Below are 20,280 nucleotides of genomic sequence, written 5' to 3' on the forward strand. Positions count from 1 at the left end.
TATGTGTATAAGTCATTAAGTTATAAAATCCTTGTCATTGAGCTCTAGATTGCATGTGTCTATATATATCTCACTGAGTTCTAGAATGCCATAAGTACATAAGTAATGCCATACTGGGAAAAGACCAAGGGTCCATCGAGCCCAGCATCTTGTCCACGACAGCGGCCAATCCAGGCCAAGGGCACCTGGCAAGCTTCCCAAATGTACAAACATTCTATACATTATTCCTGGAATTTTGGATTTTTCCAAGTCCGTTTAGTAGCGGTTTATGGACTTGTCCTTTAGGAAACCGTCCAACCCCTTTTTAAACTCTGCTAAGCTAACCGCCTTCACATTTTCCGGCAATGAATTCCAGAGTTTAATTACACGTTGTATGAAGAAAACCTTTCTCCGATTTGTTTTAAATTTACTACACTGTAGTTTAATCGCATGCCCCCTAGTCCTAGTATTTTTGGAAAGCGTGAACAGACGCTTCACATCCACCTGTTCCACTCCACTCATTATTTTATATACCTCTATCATGTCTCCCCTCAGCCGTCTCTTCTCCAAGCTGAATAGCCCTAGCCTCCTTAGTCTTTCTTCATAGGGAAGTCGTCCCATCCCTGCTATCATTTTAGTCGCCCTTCGCTGCACCTTTTCCAATTCTACTATATCTTTCTTGAGATGCGGCGACCAGAATTGAACACAATACTCAAGGTGCGGTCGCACCATGGAGCGATACAACGGCATTATAACATCCTCACACCTCTTTGCCATTCAGTTCTAGAATGCCATTGTTTATATATCTAGAATGCCTCTTTGCCATTCAGTTCTAGAATGCCTTTGTGTTTGTATATATGTGTATCATTTTCGAGAATGCCTGTATCTAGAATGTGTGTGTTCATCACCAAGTTATAGAATACCTATGCATGTTTATCTGTGTATGTCAATGAATTCTAGAATGCCTGTGTGTGATTGATTTCTAGAATGCATTTGTGTGATTTCTACCATGCCTGTATGTGCATGTCACTGAGTTCTAGAATTTCTGTTTCACTAAGCTCTAGAATGCATGTTTGTCACTGAGTTCTAGAATACCTTTTTTTTGTGTATATCTGTCATTGAGTTCTAGAATGTCTGTGTATATCTGTGTCACTGAGATCTAGAATGCCTATTTGTCTGTGCATGTTTATGGTTTGCTCCATTGAGTTCTACACTGCCTGTGTATATCTGTGTCACTGAGATCTAGAATGCCTATTTGTCTGTGCATGTTTATGGTTTGCTCCATTGAGTTCTACACTGCCTGTGTATCATTGAGATCTAGAATGCCTATGTTATTGGATTCTTGAATGCTTAAAGGAGTGTGCATTTGTGTCATTGAGCCCTAAAATGCTTGTGTGCAATTGATTTCTACATTGCCTAAAATATTTGTGAGTTTGTATATGTCATTGAGTTTTAGAATGCTGGTATGTCTGCGTCATTGAGTTCTAGAATCTCTTAATGTGTTTATATGTCAATGTGTTCTGGAATGACTGTGTGTATGTGTCTGTCATTGTGTTCTAAAATGCTTTGTGTTCCATTGAGTTCTAGAGTGCCTGTATGTGTGCTAAAATGCCTGTGTTTGTATCTGTATGCTATGGAGTTCTAAAAAGCATGACTGTTTATCTAGAACTGTGAGAGATTTGTAAACATTTATTCTAGAACTCAATGACAAACACATACGAGCATACACATAGGTATTCTAGAACTCAATGACACACACATAGAATAGGTTCCAGAATGCCTATATAGGTTTTATTTAATTCTAGAATGTCCCCCTCTCTTACCTATACATGTATAGCATTGAGTTCTAGAATGCCTGAGTCACTGTGTTCTAGAATACCTGTATGTACATTTTGTATCCTACAATGCCTGTGTTAAGTTCTAGAACGCCTATGTCATTCAATTTTAGTATGCAGCCTGTGTGTATATGTATATAGGTGTCTGAGTATTAGAACACCTGTGTGTGTAAATATAGCGCATGTATTAAGTTCTAGAATGTCATTGAGGTCTAAAATACCTGTGTATATCATGTTCTAGAATGACGTTTATGTGGTCCAGTTCTAGAATGCCGGTGTGATTTTATATATATATATATATATATATATATATATATATATATATACATACACACACACATATATATATACACACATTCTAGAAGTAAATGTCACACAAACACAGGCATTCTACACTCAATGACATGCACACACAATCATACAGGCATTCTACAAATCACATACAAATACACATTGGCATTTTAGAACTCATACATAGTTACTCTAGAACTCAGACATACATACAAATGCATATACACAGGCATTCTCAAACTCAAAAACCACTCTCTCTCTCTAAAGAGATATCATTGTGTTTTAGAATGCCCGTGTATAAGCATTTGTATGTACATCAATGAGTTCTAGAATGACTCTGAGTTCTAAAATGCTAGTGTATTTGTATATCAGAGCTCTAGAATGCTTAGGTCATTCAGTTCTAGAATACCTGTATTTTTGTGTCAGATTTCTAGAATGCCTGCATTTTTTGTGACATTTACTTCTAGAATGCAAGTATGTGTCTGTGTGTATCATTGAATTTTATAGCAGGTATCACCTTCTAAATTTAACACGCTATGTTTTTTTTCTCTTACTCTTTCCCATAAAGTACTGATCCTTTGTAGTTCAATTTTCTTTCAAATTTCAGCTGATTCAGAATGTACTGACACTTTCCCTGGTAAATGTTTGAACTCCTTCCCCATGCTAGCTAAGTCCTCAAGCAGTGTTTGCTCTTCTGAGGTGTGTTGGTGTTGTCATCACTTATCTGAAGCTCTCTAGTGGCTAGGCTTTGGGCTTGCATATGGGAAGGGAGGGCCCGTACTGCTCTTCAGCAGTGTACTGTTCCCTGAAGGCTTGGCACCTGTATTTAAATCAAATCCAAAAGCTGTGGTAAAAGGGGACCTGTGCATGGCCATTTTTGGCACACGCGAGGGCCCCTTTTATCACAATAGGTAAGAATGAAATGGCTGGGTGGTATATTCGCACTTGCCACACGGTTATGTTGCGGGGAGTATTTACTACCACTGGAAATGCCACATGCTGGGAGTGGAAGCACCCCCAGAACCCACGTTGGGCCAGCATTAGTTCCAGATTGGTATAATGTAAGCCTGCAGGGGACTTACCGCTGCTTAGTAAAACGGCCCCTTAAGTAGCAAACTCAAACTTTCTGGGTACGTAGTACGGTGGTCTTATTAGTTAAGTTTTATTTTCCCTATAGGGCTTCCTACTCTTTTACCGTATTTTTTGGACTATAAGACGCACTTTTTTCCCCCAAAATTTGGGAGGAAAATGGGGGGTGCGTCTTATAGTCCGAAGGTAGAGATTTCCCTCCCTCCCTCCGAGTTCGGGATCGCCCTCCCCCCGGCCGTATCACCACTTCTCCCTACTCACGTCACGCGATCTTCCCTGGGGGTCTAGTGACGTCAGGGCAGGAAAGAGCCCCCTCTTTCCTGCCCAGCGCGCTGCTCTCCGTCCTCCTGTATGCTGCCTGACGGTCTCGGCGAGATTCAAAATGGCCGCCGAGACTTCAATTCTCAGCGGCCATTTTGAATCTCGCCGAGACCGTCAGGCAGCATATAGGAGGACGGAGAGCAGCGCGCTGGGCAGGAAAGAGGGGGCTCTTTCCTGCCCCGACGTCACTAGACCACCAGGGAAGATTGCGTGACGTGAGTAGGGAGAAGTGGTGACACGGCCGGGGGGGAGGGCGATCCCGAACTAGGACAAGACGCACCGGAGCACCTAGGTTTTAGAGGAGGGAAAAAGGGAATTTTTTTTTTTCCTATTTCCCTCCTCTAAAACCTAGGTGCGTCTTATGGTCCGGTGCGTCTTATAGTCCGAAAAATACGGTACTTTGTACACACACTCATAAACCAGCTGCTCCTTTGCTCAGTCACCCATAAACCACCTGGCCCTCGTTTCAGGAGTACCAGGTTTCTCACTGCCCGTTCTTTCTGCATTCAATCTGCATCAGACAAGTTGTTGCTGTTTTGGACCAGGCTGCCTAAGGCAGGAGAGCCTCCACCTCTGACCGCTAGCAGACAGAGCAGTCTCTTGCTTGTAGGCAACTCTCACTCTCATTCATTTTCTAGCCTGTCACACTAAAAAAAAAAAAAAAAAAAACAGCTTAAAGCAGTGTTTTAAATTTTTCCTATGGGGGGGGGGGGGGGGTCCACAGGAACCCGCCCAATTCCACTGTTTTCCTACACACATGGCAACATTGGTTACAACTGCTATTACCCAGGTGACAGGGTCTCATCTGGGGCCAAATAATCCTCTAGAGCCACTCAGGCACAAGTGCATGGAATATTTACTGGGGTTTTTGGGTTTTTTTTTTTTTTTTTTAACTCAGAGAACTTTTCATCTTTAAACCCATTTTCCCCATTGATTTCAATGGGAAAATATTTTTCTTCATAAAACATAGCCAGAATTACACAGAATTTCAATAAAGGCCACACAGATGCCTTTGTCACATTATTTTGAACCAAACCATGTTTTCAAATTTTTAAAAACCCTTTCCGTTACCACATTATACAATTTCACCCAAACATGACCCCTAAAATTCAATGACATTTTTCCAAACTTTCAGAAAGGGTTAAAATAATTTCATACTTGTGGAAGCAACAGTTGGATTTCAAAAATCCTCTTCCCAAGCAGAAGTAGACTCTGCACCACAACTGGCTAAAATAACAGTTACTGTTGGCAGGAAAGTAGGTTTGCAGTGAGTACTGTGGATTTCCTAACTGGACCAAGCCCTTATTGTTTATACCCTTGCACTTTTTTTAAAAGATGGATTGCAATTGTACACACAATACCAATTGCACATTGCATCATTTCATTATCAGCCCCCTGACGCAGGCCTTATGGCCGAAACACAGTCTGTGTCAGATCATTATTAATGCAATAAAGATATTCTGCCATCATTCACTTCGCTACAAATAAGATGTGACATACATTACAGAAATCAATCACATCAATGCGGGTTTAAAAAGTGTTAGGGTATTTTAAACTAGTCCAAGACTTCTTTATTTTCAGATAAATATTTTTTTTTATTATTTATAATTTGCAAATAATATCAAGATATACAATCTTTTTAGAATTCACACCTTTAAATCCAAAAGGATAACAAAGAAAAAATTTTTCAACAAGAATATATTTTCAGTTAAATATTTAAGGTCTAAATGTAAACTGAAATGCTTTATTATAACCAATTTACAGTGAAGGGGCAAAGGAAACGAAGTTATAGAACTCACCAGGAGAAAGAAGTCAAAATCAAACCAGGATGTTTCCATTTCAGGCTTTAAAAAAAAAAAAAAAAAGACCTCCCGCCACTGTCAAGAGCCTATTTCAAATATAGTGCTTTTCAGGGATGTCCTTTCCCCTCCTTATCCCCAAATGCTGTAAGTTCTCTCTTTGTCAGGTGAGCAGTAAGACTGTCCCTTACTAATGGCATGCTTTCTCTGCAAATATCTTGCAGTCAAGTGGCAACAGATGACTGGTGTGGGATCTCTGATTCCACTTTTAGCATAAAACAGTGCCGTTTATATCTTAGCACTTCCCAATCTGTGGGTCACAACCTTGGGCGGGCTCTCATTGGCAAGGGTGTCAGCAGCACTAGGGAGCAACAGGAGTCAGTGCCTGAAGTCTGGTAAGTGCTGATTCAGATGGAATATGCAGAGTTGTATCAATAACCAAAAGTTACTTTCAAGCACTTTGCTGTGAAATTGTGAGCCACACATTAGGACAGCTAGTGTAAAAACCTTGTTCAGAAACTAGAGAAGTTAGTAATTTTTTCCAAAATGGATGCGAGTTCTGGATCCTAGCTGGTAACATGTATTGGTGCCCCTATTACAGTGTGGTCTAATATAAACAAAAAAAAACACAATATACTAAAAATATTATTTAATTTTCACAATTAGTTCCAAATTGCATTCTGATCATCATCCAGCATCAAGTTATATTAATCAGAAACAGACATATACTTAGGGGTTAAAATAAAATTGGCTAGAAAATTGTTCCATTTAATATTACTGCATACTAAAATACAACAGCACATCCAATAAGAAATCATGTTTGGGTGAATAAAAGCAAGTGCATCACAGTAGACATAAAACCCCAATACTTCAAAAACTTAAGAAAATAAAATTTCTAGTTCTGTGGTTGATCCATCTTTGTTCTACAGTGCCTTCTAAAAGAACTAGCACCCTTGCACAATCTGCTCCCTAAAAAAATATGTTCAGAATACATTAATGTAAGAGCTTGTTGCAGTGGTGTAGCCACAAGTGGGTCAGAGTGGGCACAGGCTCACCCACTTCAGGCTCAAGACCACCCAATAGTGGCTAGCAGGGCTCCCGAAGTCCCACCAGCTGAAGACTCCCAGCAATTTCCCTCCCGTCCCCACCACAAGCATTCTGGTATCTCAACTCCACCTCTCAAACCCCCTTTCCTATAACTTTTAAAGCTTTTAATTCTTTGCCAACAGCAACTCTCACCCACTGCTCGTGCTAGGCCCAAGACTTCCTTCTGACACAACTCTGTTTCTGCAAAGGTGGGGCCAGATCAGACAGAAGGCTTATGGTCAGCAGGTACAATTCACTGCTTGCTGTCAGCAAAGACATGAAGTCTTTAAAATGTACAGGGGCCGGGGGAAGGGGTTGAGAAATACGTGGTTGCTTAGGGGAGGGTATGAGAAGGCAGGGCCAAGGTTCTTATTACTACCCACTCTGCACTCAGGCCCGCCCACAATTGGGTGTCTAGTAGAGAATGACATGGTTACCCTTACCACAGCTAAATTGCAGTAACGGCAACACTCAAAAAAACAACTTTTTATCGTACCATGGGAATGGTAAAAAAAAGCATCTTCTCCTTCCCGTGGGTGTCAACTGAGGAGGTACTGGAGTCACTGCCCCTCCCCTGCAGGTGTTACTCAATGAGGTTTTGGTGTCACTTTGCTGCAGTTTGCCACCAGCAATTCACATAGGCTGGCTCCGTGGCCTTTCTCCTGCCCTCTCTATAGCAACTTCTTGTTTAGTGTGAAACAGGAAGTTGCAGTAGAGAGGGCGGGACTTGGCAGGCAGAAGGTCACAGAGCCCGCCTTTGTGAATTGCTGCTGGCTGGCTGCAGGAAAGATGCTGGAATGGGAGGGGGAAGAGAAGGAGAGGAGACACATTGGTGTGGAAAAGGGAGGGGAGAATCTGGACACAGGGCGGTAACAAAAGTGAAATGATGTGCATGCGGGGGAACACAAACAGACACAAAGGGGAGATGAAGTTGGGATAGTATATGGACACAAGGGGGCAAGGCACAGAAGGGAGATGTTCAACACACGGGGAAAGGATAGGGAGATAATGATGGATGTGGGAAAAGGAGCACATGGGAGATACTGAACAGGGAAGTATAGGGACACAGAAGGGCGATGCTGAACATGGAAGACAACAGGGACACAAAACATGGAAGATGGATGGTGGACATGGAGAGGGACATGGAGAGAAAAATCAAATCGACAGGAGAACCTGGTGAGTTAAGAGAAGAGAGAAGCACAGACAGAGCCCAAGACCAACATAATTTTAAAAATACAATGCCATGACAACAAAAAGGTAGAAAAATTTATTTTATTTTCCATTTTGTGATTAGAGTATGTCAGATTTGAAATGTACAACTTGCTAGTGTTAGACATGGCTGTGGCCAAGGGCAGAAATCTGGGAGGGGACTCCAAAGCCCACTACCCAGCTACACTTTCATCAGACTTTGGGATCTCTCTGGTCATGGGCCAAGGGCAGTTGCCCTAGTCACAATTCCCCTAACACCATCCCTGGCATGTGCCATCTTTATATTTTGCACAGTATAGCATCTCTTTCTATATCTCTGGCCCTGTACTAAATAACTGTTTCAGGTTAGTGCAGATGGGGGTCAGAGCTTGTGGGGACAAACTTTGTTCCCATGCCATTCTCTAGTGTCTAGCTATAACTCTGGTTTGTTGCACTGATCTAAAATAGCAGTTACTACTATTTTCAATATGCAACAATTATAAGAATTATAAGAATATTCAAAACATAACTGAAGGGCAGCTGGTAATCTAGCAGTAGAAGTGGCTGCTTAGATTTAGTGCCATTACCTTAACCGATAGGATTTTACCTAGTCTGACCTCAATGGTAGGCAGACAAACCAATACCCGACTTGGAAGAGTAGCCTAATGGTGACAGTCAACTGAGAACCAGAGCAAAGATCCAGAGAGATAGCTAGTTCAAAGTGCCACTGCAGCTTCAGTGGCAAATGCAGAGCTCTCCAAGGAAAAGGATGTTACCAGTAGTGTGCCACAAGGTCCAGTTCTTGGGCCAGTTCTGTAAAACACTGCTGAAGAGCTGTCTGGTAAGGTTTGCCTCTTTGCAGATGATACAAAAACCTGTAATAAGGTAGACATCCCTGATAATATGGATAATATGAGGGAGGCTGACCATGAATTAGAGCAAAGTTAGACGGATGCTTAGGTGCACAGCGAAAAGAATGACCAGGAGGAAAAAAAGAGGTGATGATGCTCCCTATCTAAGACTCTGGCAAGACAATTTAGAATACCGTGTACAATTATAGATACCACACCTTTAAAAAGATATAAACAGGCTGGTGGCAGGTCCAGAGGGTGGCTACTAAAATGGTCAGTGGTCTTTGTCAAAGCAAATGGGTACAGACTTAAAGTTCTCAATATGTATACTTTGGAAGAAAAGGGAGATATGATAGAGATGTTTAAATATCTACATGGCATAAATGCACAGGAGGCTTGTCTCTTTCAACTAAAAGAAAGCTCTGTAATGATGGAGCATAGGATGAAGGGGAAAGGGAATACACTTAGAAGTAACCAGAGGACATATTTCTTCATGGAAAGGATAGTGAATTTGTGAAACAGCCTCCTGGTGGAGATAAAAACAGTATCTGAATTCAAGAAAGCTTGGTCCAAGTACATTGGACAGGTGCATGCTTAACAGCTAGTCTGCACTAAAAATGACTAGGCACATAATGCAAGTGGAGCATTCATAGTGGAGGGGCATCAGCAGGGCCAACATTTATGACTTAAAAAACTTACAGGACACTTTAAATTGCACATATAAATGCAACTGGCTCTGGGAAAGTATGACTAAGGTCACAGATCCATTCTGAACGCTAAATGCTCAATTTCTCAAAAATTAGTATTTAGCACTAACATGTTTGAACTTCCGTAACTATTTTTTTTTCTCGTATAACGGATGAGGTTTGGACCCTTGTATTACAAATTAGGCTACTCCTCCGTTCCAAGGGATTGAACATTTATGCAATCAAAATAGTCTGATGGCATTATTTTTAATTACTTTTTTGCTATTTCTATACTTGATCTTTCATGTCAAAAGTGTAAGTCTGTTGTATAAATCAGTAAAAGCAACTTCTACTTTAATGCATTTTGAATGATATTCTTTAGTAAACATGTGCAGAAATGTACAAGGTGTATGAAGACCAGCAAGGCACTGGAATATTCCACTATTGATGACTTAAGGTTATTTTGATTTTAGAATGTTAATGTGTTTCCACATTCTATACTGTTTTCTGCTGTAGTGCAATGACATTATCAACTCAAGTTACTCTCTACACTTCAAATCAAAGTCATTGGGAGATGTTATTGATGTTTAGTGGTTATATTTCATATAACATTTCAGCTCATGAACTGAAAAAAAAAATTCATACTGATCAAACTAGATCAGATGTCACAGTGAATTGATCAAATCATTTCCAATGCATCTGATTTTTGGTGCCAGTTTCAGAGGAATTTCAATGAGTTGATATTTTGCAGCATTTACTTTAAGATTTACTGAAAAGACATGCAAACTAAGGTGATTTTTTTTTGTTTGCCATATTAATGTCTATATCTACATCTCCTAAACCCAGATAGGCCGAAATTCTTCAACGTATATAAAATAACTGGGGTGAAAAACAACCTGCAATATTAAACTCAAAGCTTAACAAGGATGTTTTGCATGATTTTTCTGGGCTCTAATAACCTGATCTACTAAATCATACCTGCTAATAAACATCTCATTATGGACAGGATTTCAGACCATTATTTGTTTGGCTTTGTCCAATCTATTCATATGTACATATCATTTCAGTCATGAACTTAAAAGGAGAAAAAAAATCCAGGCTGATGACCTGACATAAAATGTATTCATTCTGTTTCTCTAACATTGAACAAACAGTTGGTCACTTCTGCACAAAATGTGAACAGATTTACATGGAACATACAAAAAAAAAAAAAAAAAAACCCAACCCAAACACACACAACTCTCACTTTCTCATTTCTCAACTTATGTACAATTCTTAATCTATTATAAATTAAACTTGCTTTAATTGGAGGCACCTGTGATATTGCCATTAACACAAGCAGTCATAAGTGAGATGTTTAATCTTTGTTTCAGATGACGGTATAACAGAAGAACCAAAAAGACCCTCGCTGTCTTGAGGACACACCACACAGCGGGTGACAACAATGGAGACAACAGTCTCCATTCTTGTGTCACCTTCACTGTGTGGTGTGTAACTTTCGTTTCAGATAGCTGAAGAATAGTGTGCTCATCAACAATTTATACATAAAAGCCAACTGTGCAAAGTTATTTTCATTAGATAAAATTATTTTACCCAGTCATAAAATACATTAAAAAAAAAATGTAATTTCTTGTCTGGGACTCTATAAATGCAAATGCCAAATTATATCCCACACATATAAGGCAAACAGTTTTAGATCACCACATTTTGACATCAACAACCAAATCAAAAGGTATAATTTATGCTGAAATTTCAGTTTACAATATAATTCTGGAAAGTTCTATTTAGCATTCAAAATCAATTTTACAATTCAGTCTCTCAGGTGAATTTCAGTGTCTATGTAGTTCTACTTCTGATACCATCTTAAAACAGGTGCACGGGGAGATCTCGCGATGCTGTGAGCTGGACGGACGCTTAGCGCTGCAGCTCTGGGACCCCGGCTCCTAAACGCCCCCAAAATAAAAGAAATCAGCTGAGTTGCCTCCCTCCCGCGAACACACATAACGGAGGACTGTATGGACAGATATTTACGCCGCTCACCAGCTCAGATGGCGCATAAAGCGGTGAAAAAAGAAAAAAACAAACTCGCGAGCGAAAACAAAATGGCGGACAACGAGAACGAATTGAGAACGGAATTCTCCGAAGCTCAATTGGCACAGATTACAGCAGCGATCATGAAGGCACTAGCCCCGCAGTGGGACTCCCTGTCCGAAAAACTAGACAGTTACGCGGCGGGCTTTGATGGCTTGCAAACGCGAATGGGAGATGTGGAGACCAGAGTAATGGCGCTGGAGGACGATGTTAGAACGCATGGGCCTGAGATTGTCAGCTTGAAACAGCAACTGGTAGATCTGACAGACAAGTTCGACGATCTCGAGAATCGCTCGCGGAGAAATAATATAAGGTTAGTTGGCCTGCCTGAAAGCATACCGGAGGCTAACATGGCGGAGTGGCTGGAACAATGGCTGGGCAAAGAACTGGCTTTGACTGATTCAAGAGGGCCATTGGTGGTAGAAAGAGCCCATAGAGTAGGCCGGAAAAACGAAGATGTTAATCGACCCCGAGTGGTAATAGCAAAAATACTGAACTATAAGCATAAACAAGAAATCCTGCAGGGATTCAAATTGAAGAGAGACTCACTGACCTATAACACTAAACGAGTACTAATTTTTCAAGATTTTTCCCGGATTATACAAGAAAAAAGGAGACAATTTCACCCCCTCTGCACAATACTGATCAAGAAAAAAATTAAATTTATGCTAACATATCCAGCTCGATTCCGAATCTTTTACCAAGATAAATGGCAATATTTTGACACAGTACAGCCTGCACGAGCATTTCTGAATGGATGTGGATTATTGACGGGAGAATGAGAGTTGCTGGACAGGCGCGGGAGTCTGGTCATGAAGCATAAGCAGATTGTAAGGTGAGGGAAGCACAGGGAATGGGGGGGCAGGCGGGGGTCGGGGCTCCCTAGCGTCACAAGAGATCCCCCACTTTCAGCTAGCGCTGGAAGGGCACATAGGGTTTTGGCAGAGGGTGAAGGGGGGAGGGGAGGGAGGGAGGGACAAGAAGAACGGACAACTAATGATCTATGAAAACCAATCATCAGGGCAGGAGAGACAACGATTAATAACAGAAGACAGATGTTCCAGAGGGATAGGGGGAGGAAGAATAGATAAAGAATTGGATATAATACATAGGATTAAGACTCATGCAATCCAGCACCATAAGACACAAACATGCCAATTAGGCTAGCTACATGGAACGTAGGGGGAATAACTTCCCCCATAAAACGAACAAAAATCTTGACTGCACTAAAGAGACATAAAATAGACATTGCTTGTTTACAAGAAACGAGGCTATCAGACCAAGAGCATAAAAAATTGAGAAAGCAGTGGGTTGAAGAGGTTTATGCAGTTTCGGCCCAGGGACGGAAGGGGGGAGTGGCTGTCCTAGTGAGGAGGGGAGTGACCTGTAAGTTTACAATAATTGAAAGAGGAGAACAAGGGAATTATATACTGCTCCAAGGGTGGGCACAGGGAATAAAATTTCACTTACTAGTAATATATGGTCCTAACGTACCGGATAAAAAGTTTTTCCAAAGTTTGATAGCTAGATGTTTGGCAATCCGGGAGGGAGAGCTGATGGTAGTGGGCGACTTTAACCTGATCTCTGACCCCACCTTAGACTGCTCGGCGACCGCGTCCCCATACTATCGGGGGTATAGAACACAGATGTGGCAGACTTTCGCCGACACTCTGGGATTGGTGGACACATGGAGGACCTTCCATACGGGGGAAAGGGACTACACCCACCGTTCCAGGGCCCATAATACCCAGGCTCGATTAGATTACATACTAACAGATCGTTCCCTGTTCTCCCGGATACAGGCGGTCCACATAGGCCCTGAAGAGATTTCGGACCATGCCCCAGTGTGGGCGGACATTGAATTTGCTGTGGAGGGGGGAGGGGGTGGCCCAGGCTGGCGTTACCCAATTTACTTGGCTAAGGACCCCCACTTCAATCAATATATACATACAAAATGGGCCGAATTTAAAGAATATAATATACAACATAGGGACCAACCCAAGTTATATTGGACAACCTCGAAAGCGGTGCTGCGAGGAGATATAATTGCCTATGTGTGCAGAAGGAAAAAACAAATGGCGAATAGCATCCTACAGTTAGAGAAACAAACCCAGGTAGCTAAAAGGACATACATCCAAAACCCTAATACATACACAATGGAGGCCCTCAGGGCGACACAAGTCGCTCTAAACACTCTTATCCATGAGAAAACAACCCACTCCATGAATTATCAGAAATACAGACTTAAGCGCTTTGGAAACAGATCAGGGAAACTGATGGCCAGGCTAATTAAGGGATGGGGAGGCTCTAGAATTATAGAAGCGATTAAAGGCCCTAATGGACAGACAATAAACGATCATAAAGCAATAATTGACCGGTTCACGAAATATTTTGCCTCCTTATATGGAGCAGAGGAGGGGGGGCCGGGGACACCCATGGAGATACAACATTACCTAGAGCAGGCGAAGGTCCCCAAACTGACGGAAATAGAACTAGAATCCCTAAATGCACCTTTGCAACTTAATGAACTTCAGGCAGCGATAAAGACTTTAAAGACATGTTCGGCCCCGGGACCTGATGGATACTCCGCGGAATACTATAAAAACATACCGATAGAAGTAATGGGAGACTTGCTAGCCTATTTTGAGGAGATAGTTGAGTCAGGTTCATTTCCCTTACACGAAAACACAGCATTAATCACCCTGATCCCGAAACCAGAAAAGCCCAGAGAGCAAGTGACATCTTACCGACCTATCTCTCTCATAAACGTAGAAGTAAAACTACTGGCTAAGATACTGGCAGAGAGGATGGCAGCACCCCTTGCTAGGATGGTGACCCAAGAACAGGTGGGCTTTGTCAGAGGGAGACAATCCTCATTTAATGTTAGGCGCCTGTTGTTGGCGATGGCTCGCTGCCGGGCGGGGGGGAATCCCGCCCTGGTGGTGAGCCTAGATGCAGAGAAGGCCTTCGACAGGGTCGCTTGGCCGTATCTTTTCCAGACGCTAGAACACATGGGTTTCGATGGGTGGTGTATGGAGGTGATGCGGGCACTCTACAGAGAACCCTGGGCAGGGCTATTGGTGAATGGAAGGCAGGGCCCGCGATTCCCGATAATGAGAGGGACGAGACAGGGTTGTCCCCTGTCACCACTCCTCTTCACTATAGCCTTGGAACCCCTGCTCCGAACTGTTTTGTTAGCGGAGGAGGTAAGGGGGGTTGCGCTGGGACAGGAGCAGGTCAAACTTCTGGCTTATGCTGATGACCTACTCCTAGTGTTAGAGGAACCGGCACGCTCTCTCCGGGGCATGATGACCTGCCTGGAGACCTATGGACGCTATTCTGGATTTAAACTGAACTATGATAAATCTTGGGCGCTCCCACTGATGCCCTCGGTGAAGGGCGACTGGCGTGGTCCCTTCCCTCTCGGATGGGCAGAAGACTCCCTCAAATATTTGGGGATTCAGATTCCAGCAAACTTGAAGAAACTTCATGAACTTAATTTAACTGCTTTGCTGTCAGATACTAAATCAAAGCTGGAGGGGTGGGAGAACCTCCCGATATCCCTATTTGGACGAGTGGCACTATACAATATGTTTATTATTCCAAAATGGATATACGTCTTTCAAACAGTGCCCCTTTATCTTACCAAAACGGATGAACGGCAACAGAACAGACTCTTAAATAAATTTCTGTGGAGAGGAGGGAAGCCAAGACTCCCGTTGAGGATGATGTGCACCCCAGTGGAATATGGAGGGGTGGGCCTCATGAGCTTACGGCATGTGACTGTCGCCTGCGGAATGCGCCATGTCAACGACTGGCATAGACGAACTTCAGATTTTTCAAACACCCCTCTGGAAAGACGGATGTCCCCGGTTGCGGACTTGGGATGCCTCCTGCATCTGACAGGGAAGGAGACCCCTACGGAACTACATCAGTCAGGTATAATGCCGGCGGCGCGGGCCGCGTGGCGCTGGGTGTGTAAGCTACACCATTTTTCGTCGAGAGTAACACCATTTCTACCCATATGTGGCAATCCGCGGTTTCCCGCGGGAAATCTATACCCAACATTTAAACGCTGGGAGAGACAAGGACTCAAATATCTGTTACAAGCAGTGAATGACGAAGGGAAAATTAAACCCTTTGCGGAATTACAAAGGGAGTACAGTATCCCCAGCAAAGATTATTGGCACTATTACCAACTGGCACATTATATACGGGGGCTGCCTTGGGCAGACCTGGCGGAAGATGTTAGGGAGGAACTGTCGACGGCATTCTCCTTTGAAGCACAACAACGAGTGCCAATGACCTTCTACCACAGACACATCAAGGACTCCGCCTCAGAACTGGATTATAAAAAATTAGCGGAGGCCTGGACCAAGGATCTCGGAACCCCTATTCAGGAGGAACACCTCAAGTCTTTTATCCTGGGCATTCGCAAAAGGTCCAGATTCATTGAGCACTGGGAGACATGGTATAAATTTGCGCTCCGAATGTACATTTCACCCCGCAGAGCATTCCACATGGGGACCTCCCCCTGGGGAGAGTGCCCGAGGTGTGGTACAGCAGGAGTATTAATTGGACACATGTTCTGGGAATGTAGGAAGGTGGAAGAGTTGTGGAGGGAGGTGCTGTTCCAGGTCTCCTCTTGGTGGAGATCTAAGTGGTACTATGATGTGTTGCTGTTGTTTGGCAGACCCCGCCTGGGACTGCCAACACCAAAAGGCTATAAATCTTTTGCAAATAAAGTAACTTTAACAGTAATGCAATTACTCCTGGCAGGATGGACTACTGGACAGTGCCTAAATATTCAGCAATGGCGGGTCAAGCTGATTGAACTGATGAGACTTGAAAGGCTAGACATACAGGACTGGCAATCCGAAAGGGGGGTAGAGTTCCAGGACTGCTGGAACCCCTTCTGGAGATCGTTGTCACCTGGAGTTAGAAGTAGACTTTTAAATGTTTGAATACTTGCCTGTTCTTCTGCAGGGGGGTGGGAGGGGGGGAAGGAAGGGATAGGAATTAACATTGGGGGGGGGGGGGGGGGGAGAAAATAAAATGCTTGGTGACGCAGTTGGAGATGATGTTAAATACAAGATTTCATTCATGTTCATGTTGGAACAATGTATAAGTTGTGTTACCAATAAACAGAGTTAAACATAAAACAGGTGCACTGTGTACACTGGTGGCTACCTAAGGGTGTCTATTGCAAAGGTACAGTAAACGCTAGAGACGGCCATAGGAATATATGGGAATTTCTAGCATTCAGAACATGCTAAAAATGCTAGTGCGCCTTTGTAAAAGGGGCCCTAAATTAGAGCTGTACTCTGGTTTGCAAGCTCTCTATCCCCTGGCAGAACATGGGAATAACTCATTTTTCCAAATCAAATAAGAAACAGAATGAGGTTATTAAAACTGAAGAGTATACGTCTCTTTCTTTTCAAACACCTCAGTTTTTAATGTTATATTTGATGCTCATGTCTAAAACTGTGGTATTTACTGCCAGTTTTCAAGGACTGCCCAACAGGCCAGGTTTTCAGAATATCCTTAATGTATATGCATAATACATTTGCATAGCAGAAACAAAAAGCACAATAGGCCCCAAGAATTGGTATGAAGGAACAAAAAATTATTAGAGAACCTAACATGGGCCATGTTTCACCAATGCGCCCTCGTCAGGGGTCACGTGGATAACTTGTTCCAGCATAAGTCAATGGTTCTAGTCAATCAGGCTAAAAATGATAAATCCAACATAAATACCAATTACTATGTCAAATTCAGAAATTGTGAATGTGACATGCATTGATCATTCATAAGAGCTTTGTACCACAGGTGGAATGCTCATCTGCAGTCTAAAAAAAAAAAAATCTGCACACAATGGAGGTGGAGTAAGGGAAATCTTTCATGCATATTCAGAAGGGCTATCTTGAAAACCTGACTCACTGGTGGTCCTCTGAAGGGCTGGGAGTGAATTCCAACAGAGGCCACCATAACCCCTTGCACTCAAGTCACAGAGTACAATACTGTAAGAAGCATGGTTAAAGAGTAGATAAAATTGTACCCAAGCTGCTACAAATTTTAAGAGAACCACATCATGCCCGTAAACCTTTCTGAATGTCAAGCAACTCATTGTGAAATAGATCTTGCATCAAATACAACCAAAAAAAGTACCAGATGTTTAGGGGGAAAAGAGGCTCCCTTTCTAGTAGGACGATAAAGCAATTTACAGTATATTGGGGGGGGGGGGGGGGGGGGGGGGGGGTATCTACTGAACTGGCAATCTGTTAAACAGAAATTAGAAATCTGTCTCTTGTGTAGTATTTGTTATTTTTTTTGGTTCTCCAGTCATCTTTCTCTCCTTTTACCTTCTTCCACCACCAGTTTTAACTATCTCAGCTTTCTCCTCCACTGTCACTCTCGTGCACCTCTATCTATAAGACAGTTCAAAAGTCTTCAATTCTTCTTTTTCACAGCAGATAAGAGTGCAGCAATCTACACGAAACACATACAAGCCCATTCTTCTATGTAAAACGATTTTAGGCAACTCCAGATCTCATGCCAGCGAGGAGGAGGGTGGCAACTCCAGCTGGCAAGACAATCAACATCTCAGAGCGTAAGCAAGGACTAACATTCATTTGTTTGATGATACAAGCAGATGGCTGCCGTTCAGTCAAAAGGAAGCAATGATGTAGCAAGGAAGAGTTGTTTCTGACATGGAAGCAGAGATATGGTACAGTCGTTTCTTCTTAAAAATATTGCTCTCCATCAAAATGCTGGGAAAACATCTATTAAAAGTGTAGCTTAACTAGAATCATACAGATTTTGAATTTTACTGGTGGTGTGTCCTGTACTGGTCCTCTTGAAGGCATTCATATTTAATAATGAATAAAGTCTGGAATACTGGTCTTGTAAAATATATGTTCTCACTGAATACAAATACTGTAGGGTTTCAAAAATAAAATTTTCAATACTACAAGGTTCCACAGGGCCAGAGGCATTTATGATACTGTAAATGGAAGTTCTAAACAATTAGAACTGAACACAATTCTAGACTTTAAATCATCTTCTATGTTCATGAACTATATATTCAACTCTACAGACAAAAATAGTCCCTAAACTTCATCTGCTGTCTCTATTTCTAGATCTGATCCTTCAAAAATATTTTAATGCATAATACTTCAAAAGGAAAGAAAAATATAAAAATTCCTAAGGTCATGTAAAGACGGCTGACTGAGCCATGCTTTTATACCTTGTTGGGTATTTTTTTTCTCCTTTAACAGCTTATTGGTAAACAGTGGTGTCAAAATATAGTAAAAAATGACAAAACTACATAAGCTTAAAGACTGCTAATGTACCAAATAAACTGAAGGTATCAGAACACATATTAAAACAGTAAACTAACAAGAGGACCCACCAACATGTGCAAAAATGTTTCTTACAACTAAGACTAACAGTTTTCATAGGGACACACACTATGTATTTGTTTCCAAATGAAACATATTATAGCCTGGAACTTAATACCTGCTTTATTTGTTCTACTCAAGATTACAGTATCTCCCCCCGCCCCCCCCAAAAAAGGAGGAATCATTCTTTGTTGTTATTTCATTTTACATCAAGTTCAACAGCCAAAAATAAAGTTTTTCAGGAGCTCTTCATGGCTCCACATAGCAAGAAAAACATTGTAGGAGACAAGCTAAGTCCTGGTTCTACCTCAATGTGTATAAAATATCCAAACGTGTTAACCCTTATAATTAAAAATCAACTGAGATATCAAAACTACTTCTCCCTGCATGCAATGAGATAAAAACCAAGCCTGGTACAGTCATAGTCACCCCATGCTTAATTCGCCACTGGTCAGGCTATTCCAAAGGCCTTGCTGCTCTCCGTGAAGAAATGCACCGAATGCTTAAATTTTATTGTACCTGGAAAACAAATCCTCCTGTAATCTTGCAAAGGACAGCATAGCAACCACTATAGAACAAGAACTTTTGTATGCTTATAATCTTTCAAATAGAAATCTTTAAATCAAGACTGAAAGATACATTTTTGGTCAATATCTTCACCATTCGCCAAGGAAAAACAGCATCCCTTTCTTCCATTAAAAAGCACCCATACATTCCCCCAAACCAAATTTGCACCTTGTGGTCCACCTGCCATGCCAAGCATTCTTGAAAGCTTTCCAAATCTACCTTACTTTTTACGTAGTCAAAGAAAAAAGAATTTAGATTAATGAAGACTGTAGCATCTTATGATCTCTTCCAACATTGTCCCTGGAGCTGCCATCCAAAGGCTTAAATCTTCCATTTTGGCATATCTTTAACTAAGAGCAAACCCACTTCAGTGAGGTATGCAAGGACTCCAGTTAATAAAAACAGAAAAGGAAGCTTTCCAATAACAGAAACTACACAAGGAAATAGAAAGAAAAAAAATTGTGAAGCAATGACCCAAGGGAGTATATGATATGAAGTCTCAACGCCCTCTTGGGTGTTTTTTTGACGCATGAGAAACAGCTAAACAAGGAAAACCTTGTCACATTTATAAAATGATTACTTTAAGAAATGTTTCACCTAGTCAGTAAATATCTGCACAGTAAGAAACTGAACTGTTATCACACAATGATCTCTTCAGCAAATCATGGTGCCCCATTTCTCATTGCCATTTCCCAGTCAAAAACACGTTTCCCATAAGAAACCTTTTGATTTACCCTTGGGGGAAAAAAAAAAAAAAGGAATCAGACATTATAATGCTGATTTCAATGGACAAACACCCCAAACTAAGGGAGTCTTACTAAGCAGCGGTAGCATTTTTAAAATGCAGTAGAAATCAGCTGGTGGTAAACACTGAGACACCCATTATATTCCTATGGGCATCTCGGTATTTACCGCCAGTTGATTTGTACCACGAGCTAAAAACACTACCCAAAGCTTGGTAAAAGACTCCCCTCCTCCCCCCCCCCCCCCAGAAGCACTGGTACCAATATTTTACAATTTACAATTATTTTCATAAGCCAGGCTGCCGCTGGCTGAGCGTAAACAATTTTGTTAGTAGGGTCAGGAAAGCAGACATA

The 20,280-nt window shown here is 41.8% G+C and overlaps 2 long non-coding RNA genes across 2 annotated transcripts; one reads left to right on the forward strand and one right to left on the reverse strand.

The window, feature by feature from the left end:
• Positions 1-5,170: 5,170 nt before the first annotated feature.
• On the forward strand, positions 5,171-19,923 carry LOC115462910. Its single transcript, XR_003940970.1, has 2 exons — positions 5,171-10,997; positions 16,382-19,923. It is a non-coding gene; the product is annotated as an uncharacterized LOC115462910 (long non-coding RNA).
• LOC115462911 lies at positions 9,319-18,745 on the reverse strand. The gene is made up of 3 exons (XR_003940971.1): positions 18,662-18,745; positions 14,460-14,461; positions 9,319-9,333 (listed from the first exon to the last, which is right to left on the reverse strand). It is a non-coding gene; the product is annotated as an uncharacterized LOC115462911 (long non-coding RNA).
• Positions 19,924-20,280: the final 357 nt, after the last annotated feature.

Source organism: Microcaecilia unicolor, chromosome 2, assembly GCF_901765095.1.
Source record: "Microcaecilia unicolor chromosome 2, aMicUni1.1, whole genome shotgun sequence".
In the NCBI taxonomy this organism is placed as follows: domain Eukaryota; kingdom Metazoa; phylum Chordata; class Amphibia; order Gymnophiona; family Siphonopidae; genus Microcaecilia; species Microcaecilia unicolor.